The following is a 24,098-nucleotide window of genomic DNA, read 5'->3' as shown; positions in this document are numbered from 1 at the left end:
CATCCTAAACATCATGGTGAAACTTGGCCAGAGATGCCTTTTGGGTCTAGGTTGCATTTTGTAATGTCATGTGCTAAAAAATCAAACTTTTCTGAAATTTGTTTCTACTGTGTGACATTTCTACCCCTTTTTCTTTGAGTTCTTCCCAACCAGAATCCTTGCTCCTGTGAGAACTTCTTTCTCTTCTATCAAACCAGTTATCTGGCTTGTCTTTAAGTGCATAAGTCAAGCAGTGCCCAACCCATTTGTAGACTAGAGGGCAGGAGGCTGCCCAGGCTGGAGTGTGAAACCAAAGGAGCTACCCACAGACACTAGGAAAGCCAGGACCTGACCCCACCAATCAGTCCATCCTGATAGGCAGAAGGGTGGGCATTTGCCGGTCAGCTGTTGGGGAAGGAGGTCTAAATAGTACCAGCCAAATCTCCATGGCCTTCTTGGCCATCGCCCTACCACTTCCTCCCTGTGCAGAATTGCACTGAGCCAAGGGTCCAAAGTCACTGTGTGCTCTGCAGAAAGCCAGATCCAGCAATCTCCTTTCTGGCCAGGTCCTCAGGCCCCCAGAATGAGGAAGCAGGGATTTGCAGCTGGTTATTTTTCTGGCAAACTGGTAAAAAGGAAAAGCTTAAGTCTAGACCCACCAGACAAGCAAACCAGCACTTTCCAGCATAACATCCAAGCATAGCTAGCCTGGACATTTTCACTTTGAAAGTGAAAGGCCTAGGCTCGAGGGGACATCTGCAGCACACTCTCCCATGCCTGCCATGAGCCCAGCCTGGGCAGCTGGAGGAGTGGGGGACCTGATGCCGAGGCTCGGATCTGTAGGACAATCAGGGCGGAGGCCTTTGGGGCAGATGTGCATCAATCCCAAGCAAGATGGAATCGCACATGAGCCACGTTGGACTCCTGGCGTCCTGTCCCAGAGCTGGCCCACAGCCCCATGCCGAGGAAGCAAAATGAGGCCACATACAGACTCATATGACCCAGATGAGGGGCTGTTGAAGCTTCCAGCTCTGGAAGCCAGAGTGCTCTCCTAACCAGGACAGAGCTGGGAGACAGAAAGCACATGACCCCCAGCCCCCCAACTCAGGGCACTGACCCTTCAGAACTCAAGATGGCTCCACTGGACTGGCAGCTCCAGGCTAAGGCTGGTCAGATGAGGAGTTGGAGACCCTCCAGCACCTTGGCTTCCTCCTCTGTAAAGAAGGAAGCAGGCTATTGGAGGGCATCCACTCCACTGCCCTTGGCTTTGCCTACATGCCTTGGCCCAGTGGAATTCCAGTCCAGCCCCTCACCTGCCTGGGCTGGGCCTAGGCCCAACCACAGTAGGGGGCTGGGGTTCAGTGGCTGGTATGGTCTCTCCCTTGTGATCACTTTAAGCTGGGCATCTCTGGCTCACAGCAAAAAGCAGGCCCACTCCCTGACAGAGAACTGGCCTCACAACTGAAAACCTATGTGAGTTATTCTCATACCTGAAAAATGGGTAAAGCTAGTTTTATATCCCAGGAGGGCTAGCCTTGCGCCTGGGAACTGGTCATGGGCCAGGTTTACAAAGTGAAGGCAAAGGTACATTAAGAGTGCCAGAGTAGGGCTCACTGAGACCAGGCGGCCTTCCAGCACAATGGGAATTTCCAGTGTCCTTTGTGGCTCTTCGCAGCCTGGACATGGTGAGGACGAGGTGTGTGTCCAGGACAATGTGCTAGGAGCTGCCTCCATCTTGGTCCTGTGGGAGCCTTTTCTTGGTAATTTTCCTGCCTTTTGTTCCATAACAACAACAACAAAATCGGGAGTGATTTGCAGCCAGCCCCTCCCCAACTGGCATACTTCCCAGAGCTATGGATGCAGGGGAGGAGGTAGGGTTGTGGGGGACCTGAGTCCTGCCCCTGCCCTGGTGGGAACATCATGTTCTGAACTGGGCTCGGAGCTGCCTGTACAACCCTCTGACACTGGGGACCTTGGGAGCCCTGGGCCCCGGGGGGTGGAGTTGATGGAGAATGGCCAGCTTGATTTAAGGAACAGGCAGGGAAGGGTGTCTGATAGATAGCTGACCCCAGAACAGCTCTACCCACACACTCCCTCCCGACCCTTTCCCTGGCCATGGCCCTGGCCCCGGCCCTGGCCCCAGCAGAGAGGAGCCCTCCCTTCCTCAATCCCAGGCCAGGGCTGTGTGGGAAGAACAAAGTGGTCCCCAACTGGGATCTCTAGCACAGAAAGGCTGCCTCCATCTTCTGGTCCAACTCTCACTCCTCCACTTTTGGACAACTTCTTTCACCCTGGCAGATCCCTGCCTGGGGCCCAGCTACTTGCACCCCAGAGACAAGGTCTCTGCTCAGCAACCTCCGCCACGCTTCATCTCCAGGCCCCTTGCAGTGCTCGCTGCCTGGCCCTTGGCTCATCCTCTAACCTTTTGTGCCCCTGCCCCCTCAGCAATGGCCTCACCTCATCTTTAAAGAACACAGAAACGATGGGTCAGAAGCCCCGGGCTCCTCCTCCATTCCCCATGTGCCCCCCTAGCTCCTGCCCCACTGTTCTCTTTTCATGGCAAAAGACTTGAGACTTCCCTGTAGTCGCCTCCTCACCTCCTGTTCTGGCCACAGTACAGCACCGCAGTCCCCAGAGATTTACAAGAGCGGAGCCAAAGCACATGCTGGCTCCCCAGAGTCTTAGCTGAAGTCACCAAAATGGACTCCTCCCTCGTGCTTCAAGGACCGACCACCTTCTCAGGAACATCCAGTTCTCCTGGTTTTCTTCTCACCTCTGTTGCCAGCTTTAACTCAGACTACAGTTAAATGTTGAGTGTTCCAGGGGCGCCTGGGTGGCTCAGTCGGTTAAGCGTCTGACTTCGGCTCAGGTCATGAACTCACGGTTCGTGGGTTTAAGCCCCGCGTTGGGCTCTGTGCTGACAGCTCGGAGCCTGGAGCCTGCTTTGGATTCTGTGTCTCCTTCTCTCTCTGTGCCTCCCCTGCTCTCACTCTGTCTCTCTCTCACTCTCTCAAAAATAAAAATTAAAAAAAAAAATTTTTTTTTTAAATGTTGAGTGTCCCAGGGAGGGCTCCACTCCACTCCCCACCCTGGGACCCTTCAGCATTTTGTTAGAAGCAGCGTGGCTTTGGGTGTTATCTCCATGCTGCTCAACCCCAGGTTTATACCTCCACCTGGGACACTGTGCTGAGCTGAGTGTCCAGTGGTCTGGGCTGGGATCCCTCCCCTGGGCTCCTCACTCTCCACCCACTGGGAACCTTCTGCAGTGTTTGCTTTGCTTTGCCTTTTTTTTTTTTTTTTTAATTTAAAAAATTTTCAAAGTGTGGAATATAACTAATACCGAAAGGTGCATAAAACAAAGACATTCCGCTCAACGATTTCTCACAGGCCAAACACTCCTGGCGCCCTGCAGTGTCCCTGCGGCTCTTCAGTCATTCCTCCCTGCTCTGTCTTGGCTTAATATGAGGTGGTCATTACCTCGATTTTCTTGATCCTTAACCACTTAAACATGCCTCTCTAAAAAAACACTTTCTTGGGGCACCTGGCTGGCTCAGTCAGTGGAGCATGTGACTTTTGATTTCCAGGTGGGGGGTTCAAGCCCCACATTGGGTGTAGAGCTTACTTAAAAAACAACAACAAATAAATAGCCACTTTCTTCATATGGTGATATAAACACCTATAATTAAATGCATAAGGGAGAACCCATCCTAACTGCTGGGTCTTAGCACAGTCTTTATCCTTTATCCCTTGAACAACACGGAGGTTAGGGGGCACCAACCCTCTGCACAGTCAAAAAAACCCCATGTATAACTTTTGACTCCTCAAAAATTTAATAGCCTACTCTGTGCTGACAGCTCAGAGCCCAGAGCCTGCTTCGGATTCTGTGTCTCCTTCTCTCTGCCCCTTCCCCGCTTGTGTTCTCTCTCTCTCTCTCTCTCTCTCTCTCTCTCAAAAATAAACATTAAAAATGTTTTTTAATTTAATAGCCTACTGTTGACCAGAAGCCTTACCAATAACATGAACGGTTGATCGACACATTTTGTATGTTATATGTATTATGTACTCCATTCTTACAATAAAGTAAGCTAGAGGAAAGAAAATCATAAGAGAAAATACATATGCAGTACTGTACTGTATTTATGGGAAAAATATGCAAATAAATGGAGTCCAAACCTGTGATGTACATGGGTCAACTTACACTGACATAGAGTGGTTTGCCTTTGTTGTGTACATTAGGCCATTTTGTACCCACTTTTCTGCATCTTTCTTTTCTCATTCATCTCAACTTGTTTCAAGCCCTCCAATTCAAGTGGTGTTATTCCAATTCCTTCTTTTTGATGATGACATAAAACCTGTCCCCAAGGGACACCTGGGTGACTCAGTCGGTTGAGCATCCATCTCTTGATTTTGGCTCAGGTCATGTTCCCGGGGTTATGGGATCGAGCCCTGTGTTGGGCTCCACGCTAAGCATGGAGCCTGCTTAAGGTCCTTTCTCTCTCTCCCTCTGCCCCTCTTCCCCTCTCCCCCTCTCGTGCCTTTCTCTCAAAAACAAAACAAAACAAAACAAAACAAAAACAAAAACAAAAAAAACAAAACAGGGGTGCCTGAGTGGCTCAGTTGGCATCTGACTTTGGGTCAGATCATGATCTCATGGTTTGAGCCCCACGCCAAGCTCTGTGCTGACAGCTCACAGCCTGGAGCCTGCTTTGGATTCTGTGTCTCCCTCTCTCTCTGGCCCTCCCCCGCTCGCACTCTGTGTCTCTCTCTCAAAAATAAAAAATTAAAAACATTTAAAAAATTAAAAACAAAAACAAAAACAAAACTCTGTCCCCAGACTTTTTGGTACTTCTCCAGTGAAAGGTGGAGTCTAATTTCCCTCTCCTTGAACATATATCCCAGACTTAGTGACTTTGCTTCTAATGAATAAAATGAGGCAGAAAAGACACTGCGACTTCTGAGTCTAGGTTAGAAAGGGGATACAGCTTCCACCTGGCTTCTTCTCTCTTGGGACAACCATCCTTGGAATCTAGCCACCAAGTTGTGAGGAGGCCCAGGGCACATGGAGGCCACGCGTGGGCATTTCAGGTCTCAGCTCAAGCCTCAGCTGACAGCTACACCTAGAGTGAGGAGCTTTGGATGATTTCAGCCCCAGCTTTCAAGCTGCCCAAACGGATGCAGCAGAGAACAGTTTCTGCTGAATCTTGCTCAAACGGCAGATTTGTGAGCAAAATAAATGTAACTGTTTTAAGCCACTAAAGCTGGGTAATTTGTTACATAGCATAGTAGCCAGAACAGTGTGAAGGCACCAAAATGTTCCTAACCATGGCCTTGTGGATGGGCCATCACTTTGCAATTTTTTCCCACTACACATGATGTAGCAATAAATATCCCTGACCATATAGCCCACATCTCAGTGCTTTTATTTCTCTAAGTGAGAGTCCAAAGTTTGCGACTATAGGGTTTAAAGGCGTTTGCATTTTTATTTTACTGGGGTTTGCAAAATTGCTTTCCAAAAAGGTTGTAACCAGTCTTTGTCAATAATGTTGGGACAAATCCTTTTCCTTACATCCTGGAAAGCAAGAGTTGGTGCAGTTCTTTTTAACTTTTGCTAGTTTACTAAATATAAAGTGACTTACCTTGTTTCTCTTCTTAAAAAAAAATTAATAGCCAGGGTGCCTGGGTGGCTCAGTCAGTTAAGCGTCTGACTCTTGATTTTGACTCAGGTCATGATCTCACCGTTCATGAAATCAAGCCCCACATGGGGCTGTGTGCTGACAGCGCAGAGCCTGCTTGGGATTCTTTCTCTCCCTCTTTTTCTGCCCCTCCCCAGCTCTCGTGTGTGTGTGTGTGTGTGCACGCGCTCTCCCATTCTCTCTCAAAATAAATAAACATTTAAAAAAAATTAATAGCCTTGGGGTGCCTGGGTGGCACAGTCGATTCCTGATCTCTGCTCAGGTCATGATTTCGAGGTTCGTGAGTTTGAGCCTGTATTGGGCTCTGCACTGATGGTGCAGAGCCTGCTTGGGATTCCGTTTCTTCTTCTCTCTGCCTTTCTACCACTTGTGCTCTCTCTCTCTCTCCAAATAAATAAATGAACATTAAAAAATGTTAAATTTAATAGCCTTTTCTTAAAGGAGTGGTTTCAGGTTCATAGCAAAATTGAGCAGAAAGTACAGAGTTCCCATATATCACCTCTTTGCCCCAACACACAGCCTTGCTCACCATCAGCATCCCACATCAGTGTGGTATGATTGTTAGAATCAATGAACCAATATTGACCTGTTATCAACCGAAGTCCAGAGTTTACATAGAGTTCATTCTTTTTGTTGTACATTCTATGGGTTTTGACAAATGGATAATGACATGAGCCCACCATTATAGTATTATACAGAACAGTTTCACTGCCCTAAAAAATCCTCCGTGTTCCACCCATTTATTCATCTCTCCCTCTCCCTCAAATGCCTGGCAACCACTGATCTTTTTATTCTCTCCATAGTTTTGCCATTGTTACATTTTAACTTTGATTTGTATTCCTTGCCTTCTGATGAACTTGACTATTTTTTCATGTTTTGAGGTTCTTTTGGTTGCCTCCCAATACCCTTTTTCTCCTTTATCTTTGCTAATAAATCCAAATTGTGTCCCGGGGCACCTGGGTGGCTCAGTCAGTTAAGCATCCAACTTCAGCTCAGGTCATGATCTCACAGCTTGTGAGTTTGAGCCCCACGTCAGGCTCTGTGCTGACAGCTCAGAGCCTGGAGCCTGGTTCAGATTCTGTGTCTCCATCTCTCTCCGCCTCTCTCTCTCTCTCTTTCTCTCAAAAATAAACATGAAGCAAAAATTAAAGGGGCACCTGGTTGGCTCAGTCGGTTAAGCATCTGACTTCAGCTCAGGTCATGATCTCATAGCTGTTGAGTTCGAGCCCTGGGTCAGGCTCTGTGCTAACAGCTCGGAGCCTGGAGCTTGCTTTGGATTCTGTGTCTCTCTCTCTCTCTCTGCCCCTCCCTCGCTCATGCTCTGCCTCTCTCTCTCTCTCAAAAATAAATAAACATTTTAAAAACTTTAAAAAAAAGGGTAAAAAAAAATCCAAATTTTGTCCAAAGTGGCAAGTGTCCAGTTTCAAGTGATGGATGAATCCTGACCCCGTTCCCCGACCTCTAAGACTCTTAATACAATTTTCTGTAGGAAATTTCCCATCTAGTACAATTCCTATACTTTTCATAATAAATTATTCCTAAATATTTCATAGCTCTGTTATTGTTAATTGAATATTTTCCTCATTCTTATTGATTTCTAGGGGCTTATTTGTAGGAAATTTTTGACATATTTTTCTTGTATTTATTACCTTAACATTTTCTCTTATTAATTGTAGTAGTTTTCAAAGAAGTCCTTTTGATTTTCTAGATTTCCAATCATGACATTATGCAATCATGAATGTTTGCTCATTCCATAATTCCTTTATGCTTATCATTTTTTACTTTACGATTTTATCTTTCTATTCAATTGAACTATATGAAACTACCAACTACCTACTACTTTCCTCTTTTCTCTCTCTCTTTTAAGATGTCATTCAGGGCGCCTGGGTGGCGCAGTCGGTTAAGCGTCCGACTTCAGCCAGGTCACGATCTCGCGGTCCGTGAGTTCGAGCCCCGCGTCGGGCTCTGGGCTGATGGCTCAGAGCCTGGAGCCTGTTTCCGATTCTGTGTCTCCCTCTCTCTCTGCCCTTCCCCCGTTCATGCTCTGTCTCTCTCTGTCCCAAAAATAAATAAACGTTGAAAAAAAAAAAAAGATGTCATTCATTCCATTTTTTCTCTTGGTAATTTGGAAACTTCACTACTTTTTCCGTTACATTAATGGCTACCTTCTCCCTCCAGGCATGAGGACTGACCCTTCAGGATAATTTACCTGTTACGGGGGAAAGTTTAAGGCCAGTTGGCCCTTCCTCCTTGGTAGGTAACTTGTTCTATCTATCTGTGAGCTTGTACAATGTTCTCTTTCTCCTTGGAGTTTAAGAATTCACTATAGTCTTTCCTTTTCCATACTGCCTGGGAATGAGGCCAGTACCTCCCATCTGCAGACACAGCTTTTTCTTCAAGTCAGAAAAGTTTTCTTCTATCATTTATTTGGTTTGTGCCTCTATTTCAGCCATCCCTTTTTCTCCTTCTAGAACTCTTGTTTGCACAATAGGACACCTGGATTTGGCTTCCAGATCTCTTGTCTGTGGTCTGTTCCTTCATGCCTTTGAGCTTTCCATTGAACTTTGAGCTGTTTCTTCCATTAGATCCAACCACTTTCTTCATATTCCTCCAACATACCAAACTTGTTCTTTCCTTGGGGATCTTTGCACTTGTTATGCTATCTTCCTGGAATGGCTTCTCTTTCCCTGCTCAGCCAGGCCTCCAGGTTCATCTTAGCTCAGATGTCCCCTTCTCAGATATACCTTTCCTGCTGCATTGGACATAAACACCATACTCTGGACATCAGCTTGGTTCCTTTTCTTCATTATTCACACTGCCCATAATGAAGCTGGGTTTTTATTTGTTTGGCTGTTGTTGTTGTTTTTACTATTGGATCCATCCTTTACTTCCCCACACTCCTCACTGTGGGGCAAGGACTCTATAAATCCTTCAAATTCTTGCCGTGTCCCTTCTTCTCATGTACCTAGTGTCTAGCCCAGGTCACCCCTTGGTAAACACTTATGGAAGAAATATAAGAGTGAATTAATGCGGGGCTGCCCCAGGGAGACTCTACTCTGTCCAGCCTCAACCCCACACATAGGAACATTGGAATGGGAGAGTGGGTCATCAGAGGAAGGTGGGACAGTGCTTATCTGTGAGGGCTTGAATGACTGGTGCCTGTTGGGCTTTTTTTATTCTGTGACGATAGGCAGGGAACAGGAGCAAACGCTGGGTTGGGCTTCCTAGCAACCCTGCTGAGTGTGGGGACCTTTGGGCCTGACCCAGGCAGGGCTAGCCTTGATCTGGGGTACTCTCACCCTGCCCCAACCTCCCTCCTGCTGCCCCATTTTAATTTTTTCCCATAGCCCTTATCGTTTAATACCACGTGCCATTCTTATTCAGTCAGCCAACAGGTACTTCTGGAGCTTCCTTGGTATTTGAGGTGCTCAGGATATATCCGTGACTAAAACAGAGAGATTCTTACTTCACAGTGCTCTTGTTCTAGTGGAGGAAACCACGCTTCCTATAAAGGATAATAAATGCTTCCATAAAAAAGGTAACTGCTATGGAAAAGAGTGGAGCAGCGTAAGGGGATAAAGGTGATCTCACGTGCTGGTTGAAAGGTGCCTGTTGCAGTCTGAAATGAGGGACTTCGAGGGCATTTGGGTACAGTCCTGTGGAAATCTGCAGAAAGCATTCCAGGTATGGGAACACCTGGAGCCCAGCTCCTGAGCCAGGGGAGTGCATGGAGTGTGATATGTGAGAAATCGAGCTGCTGAGCAGCAGAGCCGGAGATGAACAGGGGAGATGCAGCCACAGAGGTAATGGGGGATCATAAGGCCCCTGACAGCTCTGACTTTTCCTTGGGCAGGTGCTACTGCAGGGCTCTGAACAGGTCAAGAGGGATTCTGATTTATGCATTTACAGGCTGGTGTGTGGAGAATGGACTGCAGGTGGCAAGAGCAGCAGCAGGAGACTGGAAGGTGGCCGTGACATTGCCCTAGAGAGAGAGATGGTGGTGGTTTGGGCTGGGTGGAAGCCATGGACCTGGCAAGAAGTGCTCTCATCCTGGGTAGATGATGCATGGAAGGAATAGGACTTCTTGAATGTAAGTGGAAAGAAAGTAGTTAAGAGGTACTATGAGGCCTTTGGTCTGAGCAATAGAAAGGACTAAGCAGTCATCACTTTGAGCTGGGGGAAGTGAGGTAGAGTGTGTTTGGGGGATGAGCCAGAGCTAGGGTGGCACAAGTTGAATTTGAGATGCCAAGTAGAAGTCAGAGTGCAGATGCAGAGTCTACAGCTGGGCATTGAGTGTGGCCCTCAGGGTCTGGACTAGACATACACTTTTGGGAGTGATGGACATGGAGGTGGAATTTGAAGCCATGAACCTGGATAAGATTATGACAGAAATAATGTAGACAGAGAGAGGAGGCAAAGAGGAGGAACCAGTGAGGTGAGAGGAAACCACAAGGGCATGGAGCCCTGAAACTCACAGGTAAAGTGTTTCCAAGCAAAGAGAGATCAGCTGGTCACAGGAAGTCATTCTTGCCCATTCCTATAAAGGCAGCCACCCGCCACCCCCCCCCCCACCTTTGAACCATTTTGGTTCAATGCTATATTTCCAGCACAGTGTATAGGTATTCAGTACCTATCTGTTGAATAAATAAGCATATGCATGAATCCACACCTCTGCAACCCCCCAGTGCACGTACAGCATGGGGCTGCAACGTTGGCCTCATTTACAAAAAAGTGGAGATCAGGTAGGAGGCTCTGACCACTCTCAGTAGCACCTCCCTCCCCCCTCGAATTTGCCAGCTACACTGACATGCACTCAGGTGGGAGCTCTTCTGGCCAACCCATACGAGCCAGGACAAATGAGCCTCAGACAAGTCATGCAGTGTGGAGGTTGGTAGGGCCTATGTTGGCAATGGGTCATCTGCCAGTCCCCAGAGGACTCTACAGTCATTCCTCTGTCCACCCCTCTGCATCCAGTCATCCATCCACCTGTGCATATAACCTTCCTTTACTCACCGTCTACAGTCACTCTATTGCCCATCTTTCCATCCAACCACATCCAGTCCTGTGTCCCGCCGTATGCTAGGGTGAAGAACTTCGCAGTTTGTTGCAGACTGCGTCAGTATTAGTCTTGGAAAGCCCACATCCCGGGAAACCCTTGGACTCTGGAAAAATGGGACACTTGGTTGAGCCATCCGTTCACCCAAGCATCCCTAGCACCCCACATGCCCCAAACCCATCTGTCCACCCTACCACCCACCTGACCTCCCCCTTGAAAGCAGGCAAGGCTCCGCCCCATCCCTGGCCCCGCTCCTCGCCCCGCCCCTCCCGGAAGCCGCTGCCTCGGATCCCGGCGCCCTAGCAACAGCGCTTTTCGCGCTGCCCAGTCCGCGAGCTGGGCTTCCGGTGTGAGCCAATAGCGAGGGGCTCCGGGAGCGAGGCGCGGTGGGCGGGGCTCGGCGCGGCCGCCGCCATCTTGATGGGAGAGAAACAATAGGACGGAAGCACCGCTGGACGGGCCGAGGCCGCAGGTAACGCCCGCCTTGTCCGGCCTAAGGCTCTGCCGCCCTGGTAGATTTGGTGGAGGATGTCTCCGGGCCGTTCGGGGGCGAAGTCTCTGGTCATTAGGAGTGTCTCCGAGTTATTTGGGGAGGGGCTCTCCCGCGATCTTGGGGGCGGAGGGGATCTCTCAGGGTCTTTGTGGGGCCGGATATCCCCCGGTCATTTGAGAGAGGCGTTGTTTCTTCAGGTTACTGGGGGGAGACTGTCTCCCCTGATTTTGAGGGACAGAGTCTTCTCTGGTCATTGAGGGGTCTCCCAGGTATTTTGGCGGTGCAGGATCTACCCCGGTCGTTGAGGAGGTTTTCTCAGACCTTTGTGGGGGAACGATCTCCTGGGTCATTGCTTCCCAGGACAGCGGCGTCCGTGGTGTCCCGGGTTATTGGGGGTGGGGGGGTTCTCCTTGAGTCTGCGGGTGGAGGAGTCAGCCCACCGCCTCAGGTGCCGTTTACCTGGGGCCGGCAGATGTGCAGCCATTTTGAGTGTTGAGTGCCAGTTGGGGCCTGTCAGCTGGTGTACGGTGAGGAAATCTGCCCACCTTGTTATCCAAAAAAGTCCCAGAATGGATCAGAGGACGCCTTCTTTAATAGTGATAAGCGTCGCCGTGGGTGGAGCTTTCATTTCTTTCACATTGGCTTAAAGACTGCTTTTGTCTCTTGCATTCTAAGGGTTTGTATCATTTTCCTCAGTTTCCTATGTTAAGAAAGCTGCACTAGCAGACAAATGAGGCCAAACGTTGTGAAAACAAAATATGGAAAACAGAAAACCCGGTGCTCTTACGTACCAGGGAAACAGAACTAGTTACTGCTTGGAATGAAACATTTTGGTAGTTGCACGTAACCCAAGAATAAAATAATAGTTGGAAGAATGAAAGAATAGTTTGAAGAAAAAGTACTGAAACTTTTCAAAAGTGGCTAACAGAAATGTTCCAGTTCACCAGCTTTATGATTTTTTTTATAAAGCACCATGATTACAGTAATTTTGATGAATTCTAGTATTTAAAGTATTTGCATTTTTAGTAGGGTTACATTTAAGTGACCTCAGATGCTTATTTACATAGGTTGCTGCTGTGGAGCTCGTATAATTGCATCCTGTAGCCTGGTGTTAAGTATGTGAAGAGAAGTTTCAGGGTGGTGGTGTTACTGTTTTAAGTTTAGCCACTATCAGAATTAGAAACCGAGCAAAATGAATACTTTATCATATTTGACATGAAAGGCCAGTTGATGGCTTAGTGACTTTTTCTTTGGAGAAAAAGTCAGTTGAACTGTTAACTGTTACTCCAATTGGTTTATTTGCCTTGTGACTTTATTTATTTATTTTTAATTTTTTTAACATTTATTTATTTTTGAGACAGAGAGAGATGGAGCATGAACGGGGGAGGGTCAGAGAGAGGGAGACACAGAATCCGAAACAGGCTCCGGGCTCTGAGCTGTCAGCACAGGGGCCCAATGCGGGGCTCGAACTCACGGACCACGAGATCGTGACCTGAGCCGAAGTCGGTGCTCAACCGACTGAGCCACCCAGGCGCCCCTGCCTTGTGACTTTAGAATTCACAGGAATTGTTAGAAAGAAATCAAATGCATGAGAGCCAGCACTAGAGTTGAGATAATTGTAAAAACCAGGTCAGCAGATGTAATAGAACTTCTGTGCTTCACCATTTCGTAAGTGACAGACCGGTACAACTGTATACTATCCTGGGGTCTGTTGGGCAGCGGAATGTGGGAGGAAGGAGCAACCGTTGACTGGTGAACCTTAGCCAGTCTCCCTTGCAGAGGGGTGCCAGAGCCTTCTGTAGGCACCAGAGATGTCACTGGTATCTAGGCAACAGGGATGAGCCTGAGCCTCCCTGAGGCCAGCTTACTGAGGTGAAAATTTTCCATTGTTGGGATCATAAAGAAGATGCTCTGGGGAAGAATTTTCCCTTTAGGTGAAGTTATTGTACCTAGTGAGATAATCACCCTAACAAATTGAGCACTTTGTTTTACAGTGGATGGTAAGCAGATGATTTCTCTTGTGTGATTACGTTTTTGTTTTTTAAATAAATTATATTTTTTGCCTACTTGAATACCAAGTAATAAAAGTAGCAAGTGGTATTAGTATTTTGCAATATACTCTGGGAGCAAGAAAAGGTCCTGTTTCCACAAAATTGAATTTATAGTCCACCTCAGAGTTTGGAGGAAGAGACAGTCTCCTAAGCTTATGAACAGTTGGTTTGGTCTGTCATCCATCACTGGCTTCTGTAGTTACCAACTCCTAGTCCATCTTGTTCCACGTCACTCTGCCTGTCACTCCCCACCTTAAAAAAAAGCTGACTTTTTTTAGGTGGCATACCCCTAGAACATATTTTATCCATAAGTATTTCATTGTGTATCACTAAGAGACAAAGAGCTACCCATGCTATCTACAATGCCATTTTTTCTGCCTAAAAACCAATGACAGTACATTATTTTTTTCACCCAAATATCTGGTTGTGGTCAAATGTCCCTGATTTTCCCATAATTTTTTTTTTTACAGTTGATTTATTCATATCAGGACCCAAATAAGATATGCACATTGCATTTGATTGAAGTGTCTCTTTTGTTTCTTAATTTTATATATGCTCATTCTGTTTTCCTTATAGTTATTTTGTTATTGTTGTTTTTTTTAATTTTTTTAACATTTATTTATTTTTAAGACAGCGAGCAGGGGAAGGGGCAGAGAGAGATGGAGACACAGAATCAGAAGCAGGCTCCAGGCTCCGAGCTGTCAGCACAGAGCCCGACAGGGGCTCGAACCCACGAACTGTGAGATCATGACCTGAGCTGAAGTCGGATGCTCAACCGACTGAGCCACCTAGGTGCCCCTCCTTGTAATTGTTTGGTTGAAGCAATTGTCATTTATCTTTTAGGATTTCCCATACGCTGGCTTTTGCTGATCACACCCTGTGCTTGAGACCTTTTCACTATGGTGGCTTGGTTTGAAGGGATTCTTCGTGTAGATCTTTTCAGCGAAGTTGGGAAGGCTTTGCCAAAGCTCATTCAGAACTGAGCCGCAGACCGTGAACTCTGAGGGCTGTCAGGGACCTAAAGGGCCACACAGTGCAAGACCCTCCTCCTCTCTCTCTGTCGTGTGGTCCAAAGGGTATGTATGAGACCTAGATTTCCCATGTGAAACTGGGAGGAGATTCTTAACCCATGGCTTCCAGGGAGGGGGTAGATGTTCTGCCTCTTTGTCTCTTTACAGACCTTCTCTCACACTGCTCAGGCAGTTCTCGCCTATAGGGGCCCTGACCCAGTGCTCTTCTTTCTTTGCACATTACTCTTAGAATGCCTTCTGTCTTCCCTTTGTAGGCTATTCCCAAATCTGTTTTCAAATTAGGTTCACTCAAGCTGCAAATCCATTGCTCCAACTATCTGCTGAACATTTTTTCTTGGGTATTTGACCATCCCCTTATATTTAAGTGTCTGCAGTTCAACTCCGTGAATTCATGAACAAAAACATCCTTGTTCTGAAGTGGGAAGGCTCAATATTGGACTCATTCCTCTAATTTGATTCCCTGTATCAGGAGTTCTGAAGATAGAGTCCACAGTTGCTCACATCCCAGACTGTATGTGAGTTCAGTGAGGATGTGCATTTTTCAGGAGAGAGGCCCACACATCTCAGATTCTTGAGGGGGCCAGTAACCCCCTAAAGGGTTAAGAACAGTGTGGTACACCTAGTCATCTACCAAATCCTGTTTCTCTACTTTCGCCACCCCCTTCCTTCTTTAATTCCCCTGTGTGGGCTGGCCACCAGCCTCCCTAGGTACATTGGAGAAGGCAGGAGAATCTGTGCCCTGCTGAGTGCCACTGAATGTGGGGAGGTCATTCCAGGTGGGACAGGTGTCTGGAGAAGGCAGCTCTGATGTTTTGGGAGCCCCAGAACCTGGGGGTTCTCAGGACTCTTTCCTACTCCCTGCCCCTGGGATGACGGAGGAGAGACCCTTGAGGGAAGGAAGCTTAGGCTGGGAAAGGCTGGAAAGATCAGCTTGGTCTTGATCCTTATGTCCTCCTAGAGGTTGAAGCTTTACTAGGGGTACTCCTGCTATCATCTTCTTCTAGCAAACTCTCAGGCTCAGGACTGTGAAGGCGGTGTTGTCTCCTTCTCTTTCACCTTTGGTTTTGACATCTTAAGATAACCAGATACTAAGTTCATGAGCCCACAAAGTTACCTGAAACATGTCTATGGTGTAAAAGTAACAGAGTAGCTTGAGAGCTTTCTAAGCACACATAGTTTTTCTTTAAAGGCTTATTTTTCTCCTCTCAAACCTCCTTTTTCACACATGCTTCTTTTTTTATGTTTACTTATTTATTATGAGAGAGAGAGCATGAGTGGAGGAGGGGCAGAGAGGGAGAGAGAGAATACCAAGCAGGCTCTGCACTGCCCGTGCAGAGCCCGACATGGGGTTCAATCCTACAAACTGGGAGATCATGACCTGAGCCAGAATCAAGAGTCGGACACTTAACTGACTGAGACACCCAGGTGCCCTTTCACATGTGCTTCTAATGTGTATAAGAATTCTATTTTGTTTACTCCTTAAGTAAGAATGCAGACAGTAGACCCCAATAGATGCTGGTTCTTCTGCCACCGTCCCTCTGCCTATGTCACTGCAGTAGTGACCTGTGAAACCAGGTTTTCCCTTTTCTCTCTGCCAGTTTAATTTCCCACAATCCTTGGTGGCTCACAGACATTACAGGGCAGAGTGAAACTGGGTGCAACCTCTATGCTTTGTCCCAGCAATTCTACTTCTAGGAATTTTCCTACAGAAATACTTCCACAAGAGTGCAAAGACAGCTAGCTACAAGGACACTCATTGAATTATTATTGTAATAAATAAATTAGTGTCAGTGGGGAAGTTAAAAAATGCATTATGATTATGTGTAAATATTATGCTGTCTTTGAAAGGAATTCTGTATGGACAGATACATGGCTAAGGCATATAGTTTAATGGGGAAGAATAGCAAAACAACAAATGTTGAATGATCCTACTTGTGTGAGAAACTGGAGTAGTCAGAATCATAGAGACAGTTGAATGGTGGTTGCCAGGGGCTTGAAGGAAGGGAGACTGGACAGTTAATTGTTTAATGGGTACAGAGTTTTAGTTTGGGAAGATAAAAAGTTTTGGAGATGGGTGGTGGTGATGGTTGTATAAAATGTGAGTATACTTGGTGCCACTGAACTGTACCCCCCAAACAGTTTAAAAGGGTGAATTTTAGGGGTGCCTGGGTGGCTCAGTCGGTTAAGTGTCTGACTTAGGCTCAAATTCTGATCTCACAGTCGTGAGTTCAAGCCCTACGTCGAGCTCTGTGCTGACAGCCTGGAACCTGCTTCAGATTCTGTGTCTTCTTCTCTCTCCCCTGCTTGGATTCTGTCTCTCTCTCTCTCTCAAAAATAATAAACATTTAAAAAAAATTTTTTTAAGGGGAATGTTCCATTGTTTCACACATTTCATCACAGTTTTTAAAAAGGTGAGAGAAACAGCCAATTTTACTGGGGGAGATGGGGGGAAGCAAAGTAATACATAAACAGCCTGATCCTGTTTATGTAAAGAATAGAAAAATGCATGGAAGAAAATCTGCAGGATGAAGAGACTAATAATGGTGGTCATTTTATCACATTTACAACCAGTTAAAAATCTTTATTTTTTTAAAGGCTAAACAGGATATCCTTTGGCACTCCATTCCTCTGCCTGGCGTTGAAGCCTCCTCTCTTTGCACTCCTTCCATGAGCACAGGCTTAGTATATGCCCTTATCGCCTCGTACTGTCAAGTCCCTCCTGTGACCTCCATTTCCCAGTGGACTCTGGAGGAACTGTAGGGCAGTGGGTAGAGAACAGCCCACGTTTGGGGAATGCACTGCATATGAGCCAGGCAGGAGGCTAGATGTTTTACTCTTGTTCCCACCTCAGAGCACCTCTGTAAAACTGTACCATGCCTGGTGTACAGATAAAGACAGGCACCAAGAAGAGGTAACGCACCGTTTTTACCCCAATATAAAGCAGGCCTTAACTTTGCCAGGAGAATTTTTTGAGGGGCGCCTGGGTGGCTCAGTCAGTTAAGCATCCGACTCTTGGTTTTGGGTCAGGTCATGATCTCATGGTTAGTGAGTCTGATCCCCGAATTGGGCTCTGTGTTGACAGTGCGGAGCCTGCTTGGGATTCATTCTGTCTGTCTGTCTGTCTGTCTCTCTCTCTCTCAAAACAAATAAACTTGAGAAAATAAAAATAAAAGAATTTTTTGTATAAACTTAGAGTACTTGGAAAGTTGGCCTCCCTACAATATTTATTGTTTTTAATTACACATACACATTTAGTTATTATCTAAACAAAATGTATTCCTTTAGAAGTTCTACTTTTTACCCACATATTTCATGAATTCTGTTCCAGCTTGTCTGTGTGCATCTTTGCCATTCTCAGAGCCACATTTGGAGGTGCTCTCCTCCTTTTTCAAAAAAATTTTTAATGTTTATTTTTTTTTTTTTTTTTTTTTAAATTTTTTTTTTCAACGTTTATTTATTTTTGGGACAGAGAGAGACAGAGCATGAACGGGGGAGGGGCAGACAGAGAGGGAGACACAGAATCGGAAGCAGGTTCCAGGCTCTGAGCCATCAGCCCAGAGCCCGACGCGGGGCTCGAACTCACGGACCGCGAGATCGTGACCTGGCTGAAGTCGGACGCTTAACCGACTGCGCCACCCAGGTGCCCCTAATGTTTATTTTTGAGAGAGGCAGACAGAGTGTAAGCAGGGGAGGGGCAGAGAGAGAGACAGAGAGAGAGAGAGAGAGAGACATAGAATCCGAAGCAGGCTCTAGGCTCTGAACTGTCAGCACAGAGCCCAACGCAGGGCTCAGACTCATAAACCAAACCGTGAGATCATGACCTGAGCTAAAGTTGGACGCTTAACCGCCTGAACCACCCAAGCGCCCTAGAGGTGCTCTCCTCTTGAACATTTCCTTCTCACTTCTTAGTGGTAAAGATGTGACATTGTTACCGGAACCGCTACCCTGAACTGGTTGTGATTTCTTGGGTGTGATCCTGCTACTGTGTTGATATATGTATATTTTTCTAAGTAACAGTATTACATACCATATAATGCATCCCAAAAGGAATGCTGTATCCTTCATCCTCAGTGTAGCTCCCCTCCCTACTGGCTCGCTCTTTCTCTCTCTCTCTCTCTCTTTTTTTTCTTTTTAATGCTTATTTATTTATTTATTTATTTATTATTTTTTTTAAATTCTTATTTATTTTTGAGAGAGCATGAACAGGGGAGGGGCAGAAAGAGAGGGAGACAAGAGGATTTGAAGCAGGTTGTATGCTGAGAGCAGAGAGCCCGATGTAGGGCTCAAACTCACAAACTGTGAGATCATGACCTGAGCCAAAGTCAGACGCCACCCAGGTGCCCCCTCACTGGCTCTTCAGTCTTCCTGAAAGTCTTCTTACCTTGGCCTGTTTTAAAGGGCACCACTGCACTGGGTTAAGCTCTGGGGATGGAGGGAGGAAGCAAGCTCTTCCTGGTGTTGGTTGTGATGATATACCCCACAGGTACTTGCCTTGGGATCAGGGAGGCTGTAGCACATTACCATTTTGCCATTTTACATGGGAGGTTGGAGGGGAGATGAGGACATCTTTTTACCCAGAAAGTTTGTTGGACCTGACCATAGTCCACATCTGGCTCAAGTGCACTTTGGGTTCATTTTTCTGTTTACAGACATTTTCTCCAATCTTTTTCAAGGTTGTGTATTTGTTTTTAATGTAAATTTGCATAAGTAGGGTTCTCTTCTAAGTGAAATTACACTAATTCAATTTTACAAGTAAGGATTAAGCTATGGTGACACATGAGCATTATCATTATATGCTGGCTAAAAGTTAATATTCTAGTAACAAAAAGTTTTTGTACTTAATGCCTCTGAGATGCCACTTAGTTAAGATTGAAATGGTTGGGAGGACAAAAGCTCCTAAATGTGGTCTTCAGGTCAGAACAGACAGCAAAACAAGCATGTGGTTAAACAGAAGTCATGCCTTGGTTTGATTTTAAATGTTCATGAAATGTAGCTGTTGGTGAAGATACATAGCACCTACAGCATCCTGCCCACAAAAAAATAGAAGTAACAGCTCCAGCAGCTGCTCATGGGACCCTCACTATGCTAAGTCTTTCACCTGTGTTCTTTTTGTTCCTGGGGTAATCTCATCCCACTCTGAACTGAAGGATTTGAGGCTTTGGGTTGTTTTTGAAACCCTTGTGACTTGGAGATGGAGCTCTAGTACCTGCTGTCATAAACTCCTTAGGACAGCCGGAATCAGTCTGGGCCTCTTGGGCTGCTTCTGCTTGCTTTCTGTTGTAGAGAATTCACAAAACTTTCTTTGCACTGCTGGGTTTGTTTGCTTGTTTTAACTCATTCTTGTGAATGTATTTAACTGAAAGTCATAATTGATCAAAATGGGAGGTTATTTAGTTTTGTTCTGTGTATCCATCCATTTATCTTACTTCAGACACTAATACATGTTTTAGAAATTGAGTGTCCAATCCCAGGCCAAGGAAGATTAAAACTTTTCTTTTAAGGAGATAAGATGTGTTAGAGACAAAGAAGCAGAACACCTGGCTAGTGTTGCTATTTCTGCTCCAGACTTTTCTATCCCTAGCTGCACACTCAGAAATGAGGGGCCCCATGGGTTGTGTGAGCTCTGTCTTACTCTTTTGGGGAATGTAAAAATCTTGCATCCCCCTTCAAAGCTTGTTTTATAAGAATAGTAGATTATTTTTGTTTAACAAGTATAAAACTCATGCTAGATATGAATTTTTACTGTAACCCTCCTCCCTACCTTTTTTATCTGGGATTGAGATCCCAGGTCTATACAACTTTGGTATCTTTGCTAAGGCTGCAGCAACTTTTGTCTTGGGATTAACCTAGCTCCACGCCTGCCTTCTTTCACTCTGATGCCCATTTGTTTAAAATGTGCTTGAAACTTGGTGTCTGTGGACTGCACCTTTAGCTCATTCCTCCCCTTTTCATGAGCAACAAGTGATGCTCTATCTCTGGAGTTCTCAGTTTAGCTTCTTTTACAGGGTGCTCTGTGGAGGTGTGTGAACCCAGCACCTGTTGGTTCTCATGCTAAACAGAATCATACTGTTTCCTTGAGAGACTGTCTATAGAGTTACCCAACAAAGGAAGAGGAAAGGTGGATATAGAATACATGACCAAAGAATGTATGTATATTTTTTAAAGTTTGTTTGCATATGTATGTATGTTTATTTTTTGAGAGAGAGACACGGAGTGTGAGCAGGGGAGGGGCAGAGAGAGAGGGAGACAGAATCCGAAGCAGGTGAGCTTGTGAGATCATGACCTGAGCCAAAGTCATGTGCTTAACTGACTGAGCCACCCAGGCGCCCCTAAAGTTTATTTATTTTGAGAGAGAGTGAGAGAGAGAGCACCAGCATGGGAGGGGCAGAGAGAGAGGGAGAAAGAGAATCCCATGCAGGTTCTGCACTGTCAGTGCAGAGCCCGATGTGGGGCTTGATCTCATGAACCACTGTGAGATCATGACCTGAGCCGAAATCAAGAGTTGGCCGCTTAACCTACTGAGCCACCCAGGTATCCCAAAGAATGTATATTTGTATGAGCTTGAACAACCTGACAGGAAAAACATACAGTACTCTTAAACCACTTAATTGCACACTGCTGAGATTATGGTCTCCTAAATGAGTTCTTAATGAACATTTTCAAGTTTTCTGCTATTATGAATAGAGGTTTTACATGTAAGGCAGTGAAAGATGTCCTTCCATGAACAGTATATCTTCTCTGTGGTGAGTGCTTCTGGAGGAGAGATAGTGGAGTTGGTTGCCAACTCCCTGCTGAGGGTCTGGGTTTCTCTTCATCTATGTTCTTATTGGAGAGTATGGGAACACAAGTGTCTTTTCCCCAGGTCCTTTGAGCTGCCCCTGCCCCTGCCCCTTGTAGTATCTATGCTTGGCTTTATGGGACAAACACAGCAACACCTTCACAGAGTTGCATGCTTGAGGACCTTAGGGTTGATTGGGATGCTGCACCTACCTTGAGAGCCCAGGGGAAGACTGTAAGCACCAGATGCAGAATCCTGGGGCATTTGGAAGTGTGGACCTTGCAGAGGTGCCAGGTGGGAGCTGACAGACTCTGGGCCCTGAAACACTGATGGATGTGGCCAGCAGGTCTAGGGCAGGTGAAGGCTAGGAAAGGAGGAAACAGGCTGCCCTCTTCCAGGAATGATTCATTTCACTCTCAGAAGAGTGTGTGTGTGTGGTTTTTTGTTTTTATAGAGAGAGCATGTGTGTACAGGGGGGACAGAGGGAGAGAGAGAGAGAATCTCTCCATGCCCAGCCCAGCACACAGAGTTGATGCAGGGCTTGATCCCACAACTGTGAGATGAGCCGAAATCAAGAGTCGGATGTTTGACTGAGCCAGCCAGGCACCCCAAAAGAGTGTTTTTATTTTGAAAATACTGGAGGTTCTTTGTATAGAACCAAAGAAAGGGAACACACTGGCAAGATGTCAAAAGTGAAAGTGCCCCATTGGTCTTCCCTCCCAGTCCTCAAATGTGCTCTTGAGTGACTGAAGTCACTGCCCTTCTCACAAGCTGGCTGATTCCAAAGAAGTCAGTGTATGATTTGCTTCAGAACTGTGGATGTGGTTGAACTTGATTTCCTCAAAGTTTCTTAGTATTTTGCTATGATTTATTTTGGAAAGAAATCTCAGGACTTATGGAGGATGACTGGCAAATGGCTCTATGTTAGGACAAAGTGCTGTGACCTGTGCCAGTGTCAGGAATTTTTTCATGCCCGTATCTCATTCTTTTTCTGGATGGTCGTGGAGGAACACTGAGTATACTGAGTGGTTTGTGATAAAAGCTGCCAGATTGGTGCTTTGAGCCTGGGACACTTTGCAAACCCTTGAGGAAAGTATTAACTAAGTGAGGTTTTGCAAGGACCTGGAGCAAATTGTGCCCCCTGGACATAGAGGACCTGGTGCAGTGCAGGATACACTTTGGTCCCTCCATCAGCAGGTATAGCACTCAGGGTGTCGGCCTAGGCATGTCAGGGATGCCTGGGTTCTGTGGCTGCTCACGAGGACTGAATCATTTTTGGCTCCCTGTGTTTTAGAGGATGAGCTCGTGTGTCATCTGGTTAGGGAACCAGCTGAGGGATGAGTAGGGGTAAACATCAACAACATGCAGAGAACATATAATCTTGCCTGAAGCCAATGGACCATTATTTGTCAGCACAAGAGAGAACTGTGACTCAAGGTAGGAAAGTCCCTCATGGATTGAGCCCTCACAGCAATTTTGGCTGCAGTCTGAGTCAGCCATTTCTGTGTGTTTCTGTTGTGTGTATTTTTTAGGGGGTGGTGGGAGTCATAGACTGCACCAAGGAGGAGGAGACTAGAAATGAGAATTGCCCTTGAAAGAGGAGTAATGGGCTTCTTTCTAAGGAGGACTGAGAATTCTTGGTGTATGTATGAAATACATTTATTTAAAAGAAAATGTGATTCTCAGATAAAGAAGACATATGACACCTTAGAATCAATAATTTCAGTTTCCTTGAAGGAGTCGTGCTATGCTTTTAGCTAAAAAAAGCTTTTTAAGTTGCTAAAACTTTGTAATTCTATCAGTGTAACTCTGATGAACATATTTCTAGGTAGGCTGAAAGTTCCTTCTCATCCCCTTCCATTTTGGGACCCTCTAGTCTTTCCAGAAATCTAATTTAACAAGGCAGAGAGATGGGGTAATGTGTCATGCTGGTGGTTCTAGAGAGGAGAAGCATCTGAGAGGCTGCTGCTTCCCTTACAGAAAAGCTTGTCTGGATTTTTGGAACAGAATCTGGTGTTTTTATTTGTTCCTCAGCATTGGGGGAAGGATCTGTGTTATTATGGCTTTAATGAAACAGTTCCATGTACAACTTACAGCTTTTCACTTATTAGAACTAGAATAAAGGGGCACCTGGGTGGTTCAGTCAGTTGTGCGTCTGACTTCAGCTCGGGTCATGATCTCACGGTTCGTGAGTTCGAGCCCCGTGTCAGGCTCTGTGCTCAACAGCTCAGAGTCTGGAGCCTGCTTTGGATTCTGTGTCTCCCTTTCTCTCTACCCCTTCCCCACTTGCTCACTCACTCTCTCTCTCTCAACAATAAATAAACATTAAAAAAAATTTTTTTTTAACTAGAATAAAATGCTAACGAGGGAGAAAATGAACACCTAGTCTTGGACCACAGGCATCTGTGTCAAGTTGATGCAGAGATTGTGTCTTGTCTCTGGCCCTGCTGCTTCAGTGGAGCCAGTGCCTACTATGGCATTGGGAGGATGGGGGGAGGCGGGGCAGACAGACACCTTGCCAGCCCGCCAGCCAGGCTGCAGCTCCTTTAAGGTTAGGACTAGGATTCCAGCCATTCTTAGCAGTGACTCTTTCATCTCAGGTACCTGGTTTTTGTGGTGACGTATACCTGTTATGGTGACCTCAGTACCTGGCACCTCAGTATGCCCATCATGGCCATGTCTACTCCAGAGGGCTGTTGTAAGAGCAAGGGTGTTACAGAACAGACTAAGTGCTCCAAAATGGGAGCTCTGGTCTCTAGCATGTTTGTATCACGTTGTCATTGAAGTTTGAGGAGTTGGTTACTTCCTTTTCTGATCTTCCAACACCTTGTATACACCTTAGGGTATGTGGGGGTTGTTAACATATGGTCCATCTCCCAGGGTCTTCATCATGGAGTGGAGCTCTGAGCATGCAGTGTGGGCTAGGGCAGTGTTGGATGAGCTTAAAACCTTCAAGAGCTAAACAACTATCTGGGTTTTCCTATTTTAGTCTTAGTGATTTCTTTTCTTTTTTCACC

General features: G+C 46.1%; 1 protein-coding gene across 2 annotated transcripts in view; it reads left to right on the top strand.

Moving 5' to 3' along the window:
• Positions 1–11,129: 11,129 nt before the first annotated feature.
• IP6K2 (inositol hexakisphosphate kinase 2) overlaps positions 11,130–24,098 on the top strand; it is a 31,466-nt gene continuing 18,497 nt past the window's right edge. The window contains exon 1 of one of the 2 annotated variants that reach the window (XM_047095463.1): positions 11,130–11,200. The gene's annotated coding sequence lies outside the window, so the exon portion shown is untranslated. Of the gene's footprint in view, positions 11,201–14,216; positions 14,349–24,098 lie in introns of those variants that run through there. The other variant, XM_047095462.1, reaches the window with a different exon arrangement.

This window comes from Lynx rufus, unplaced genomic scaffold (genome assembly GCF_022079265.1).
Source record: "Lynx rufus isolate CCGP_SWC_20201006 ecotype Redwood Valley unplaced genomic scaffold, mLynRuf1.p SCAF_4, whole genome shotgun sequence".
Lineage (NCBI taxonomy): Eukaryota > Metazoa > Chordata > Mammalia > Carnivora > Felidae > Lynx > Lynx rufus.
The sequence above is the reverse complement of the archived record's forward strand: the minus strand, read 5'-3'. Positions and strand labels throughout refer to the sequence as shown.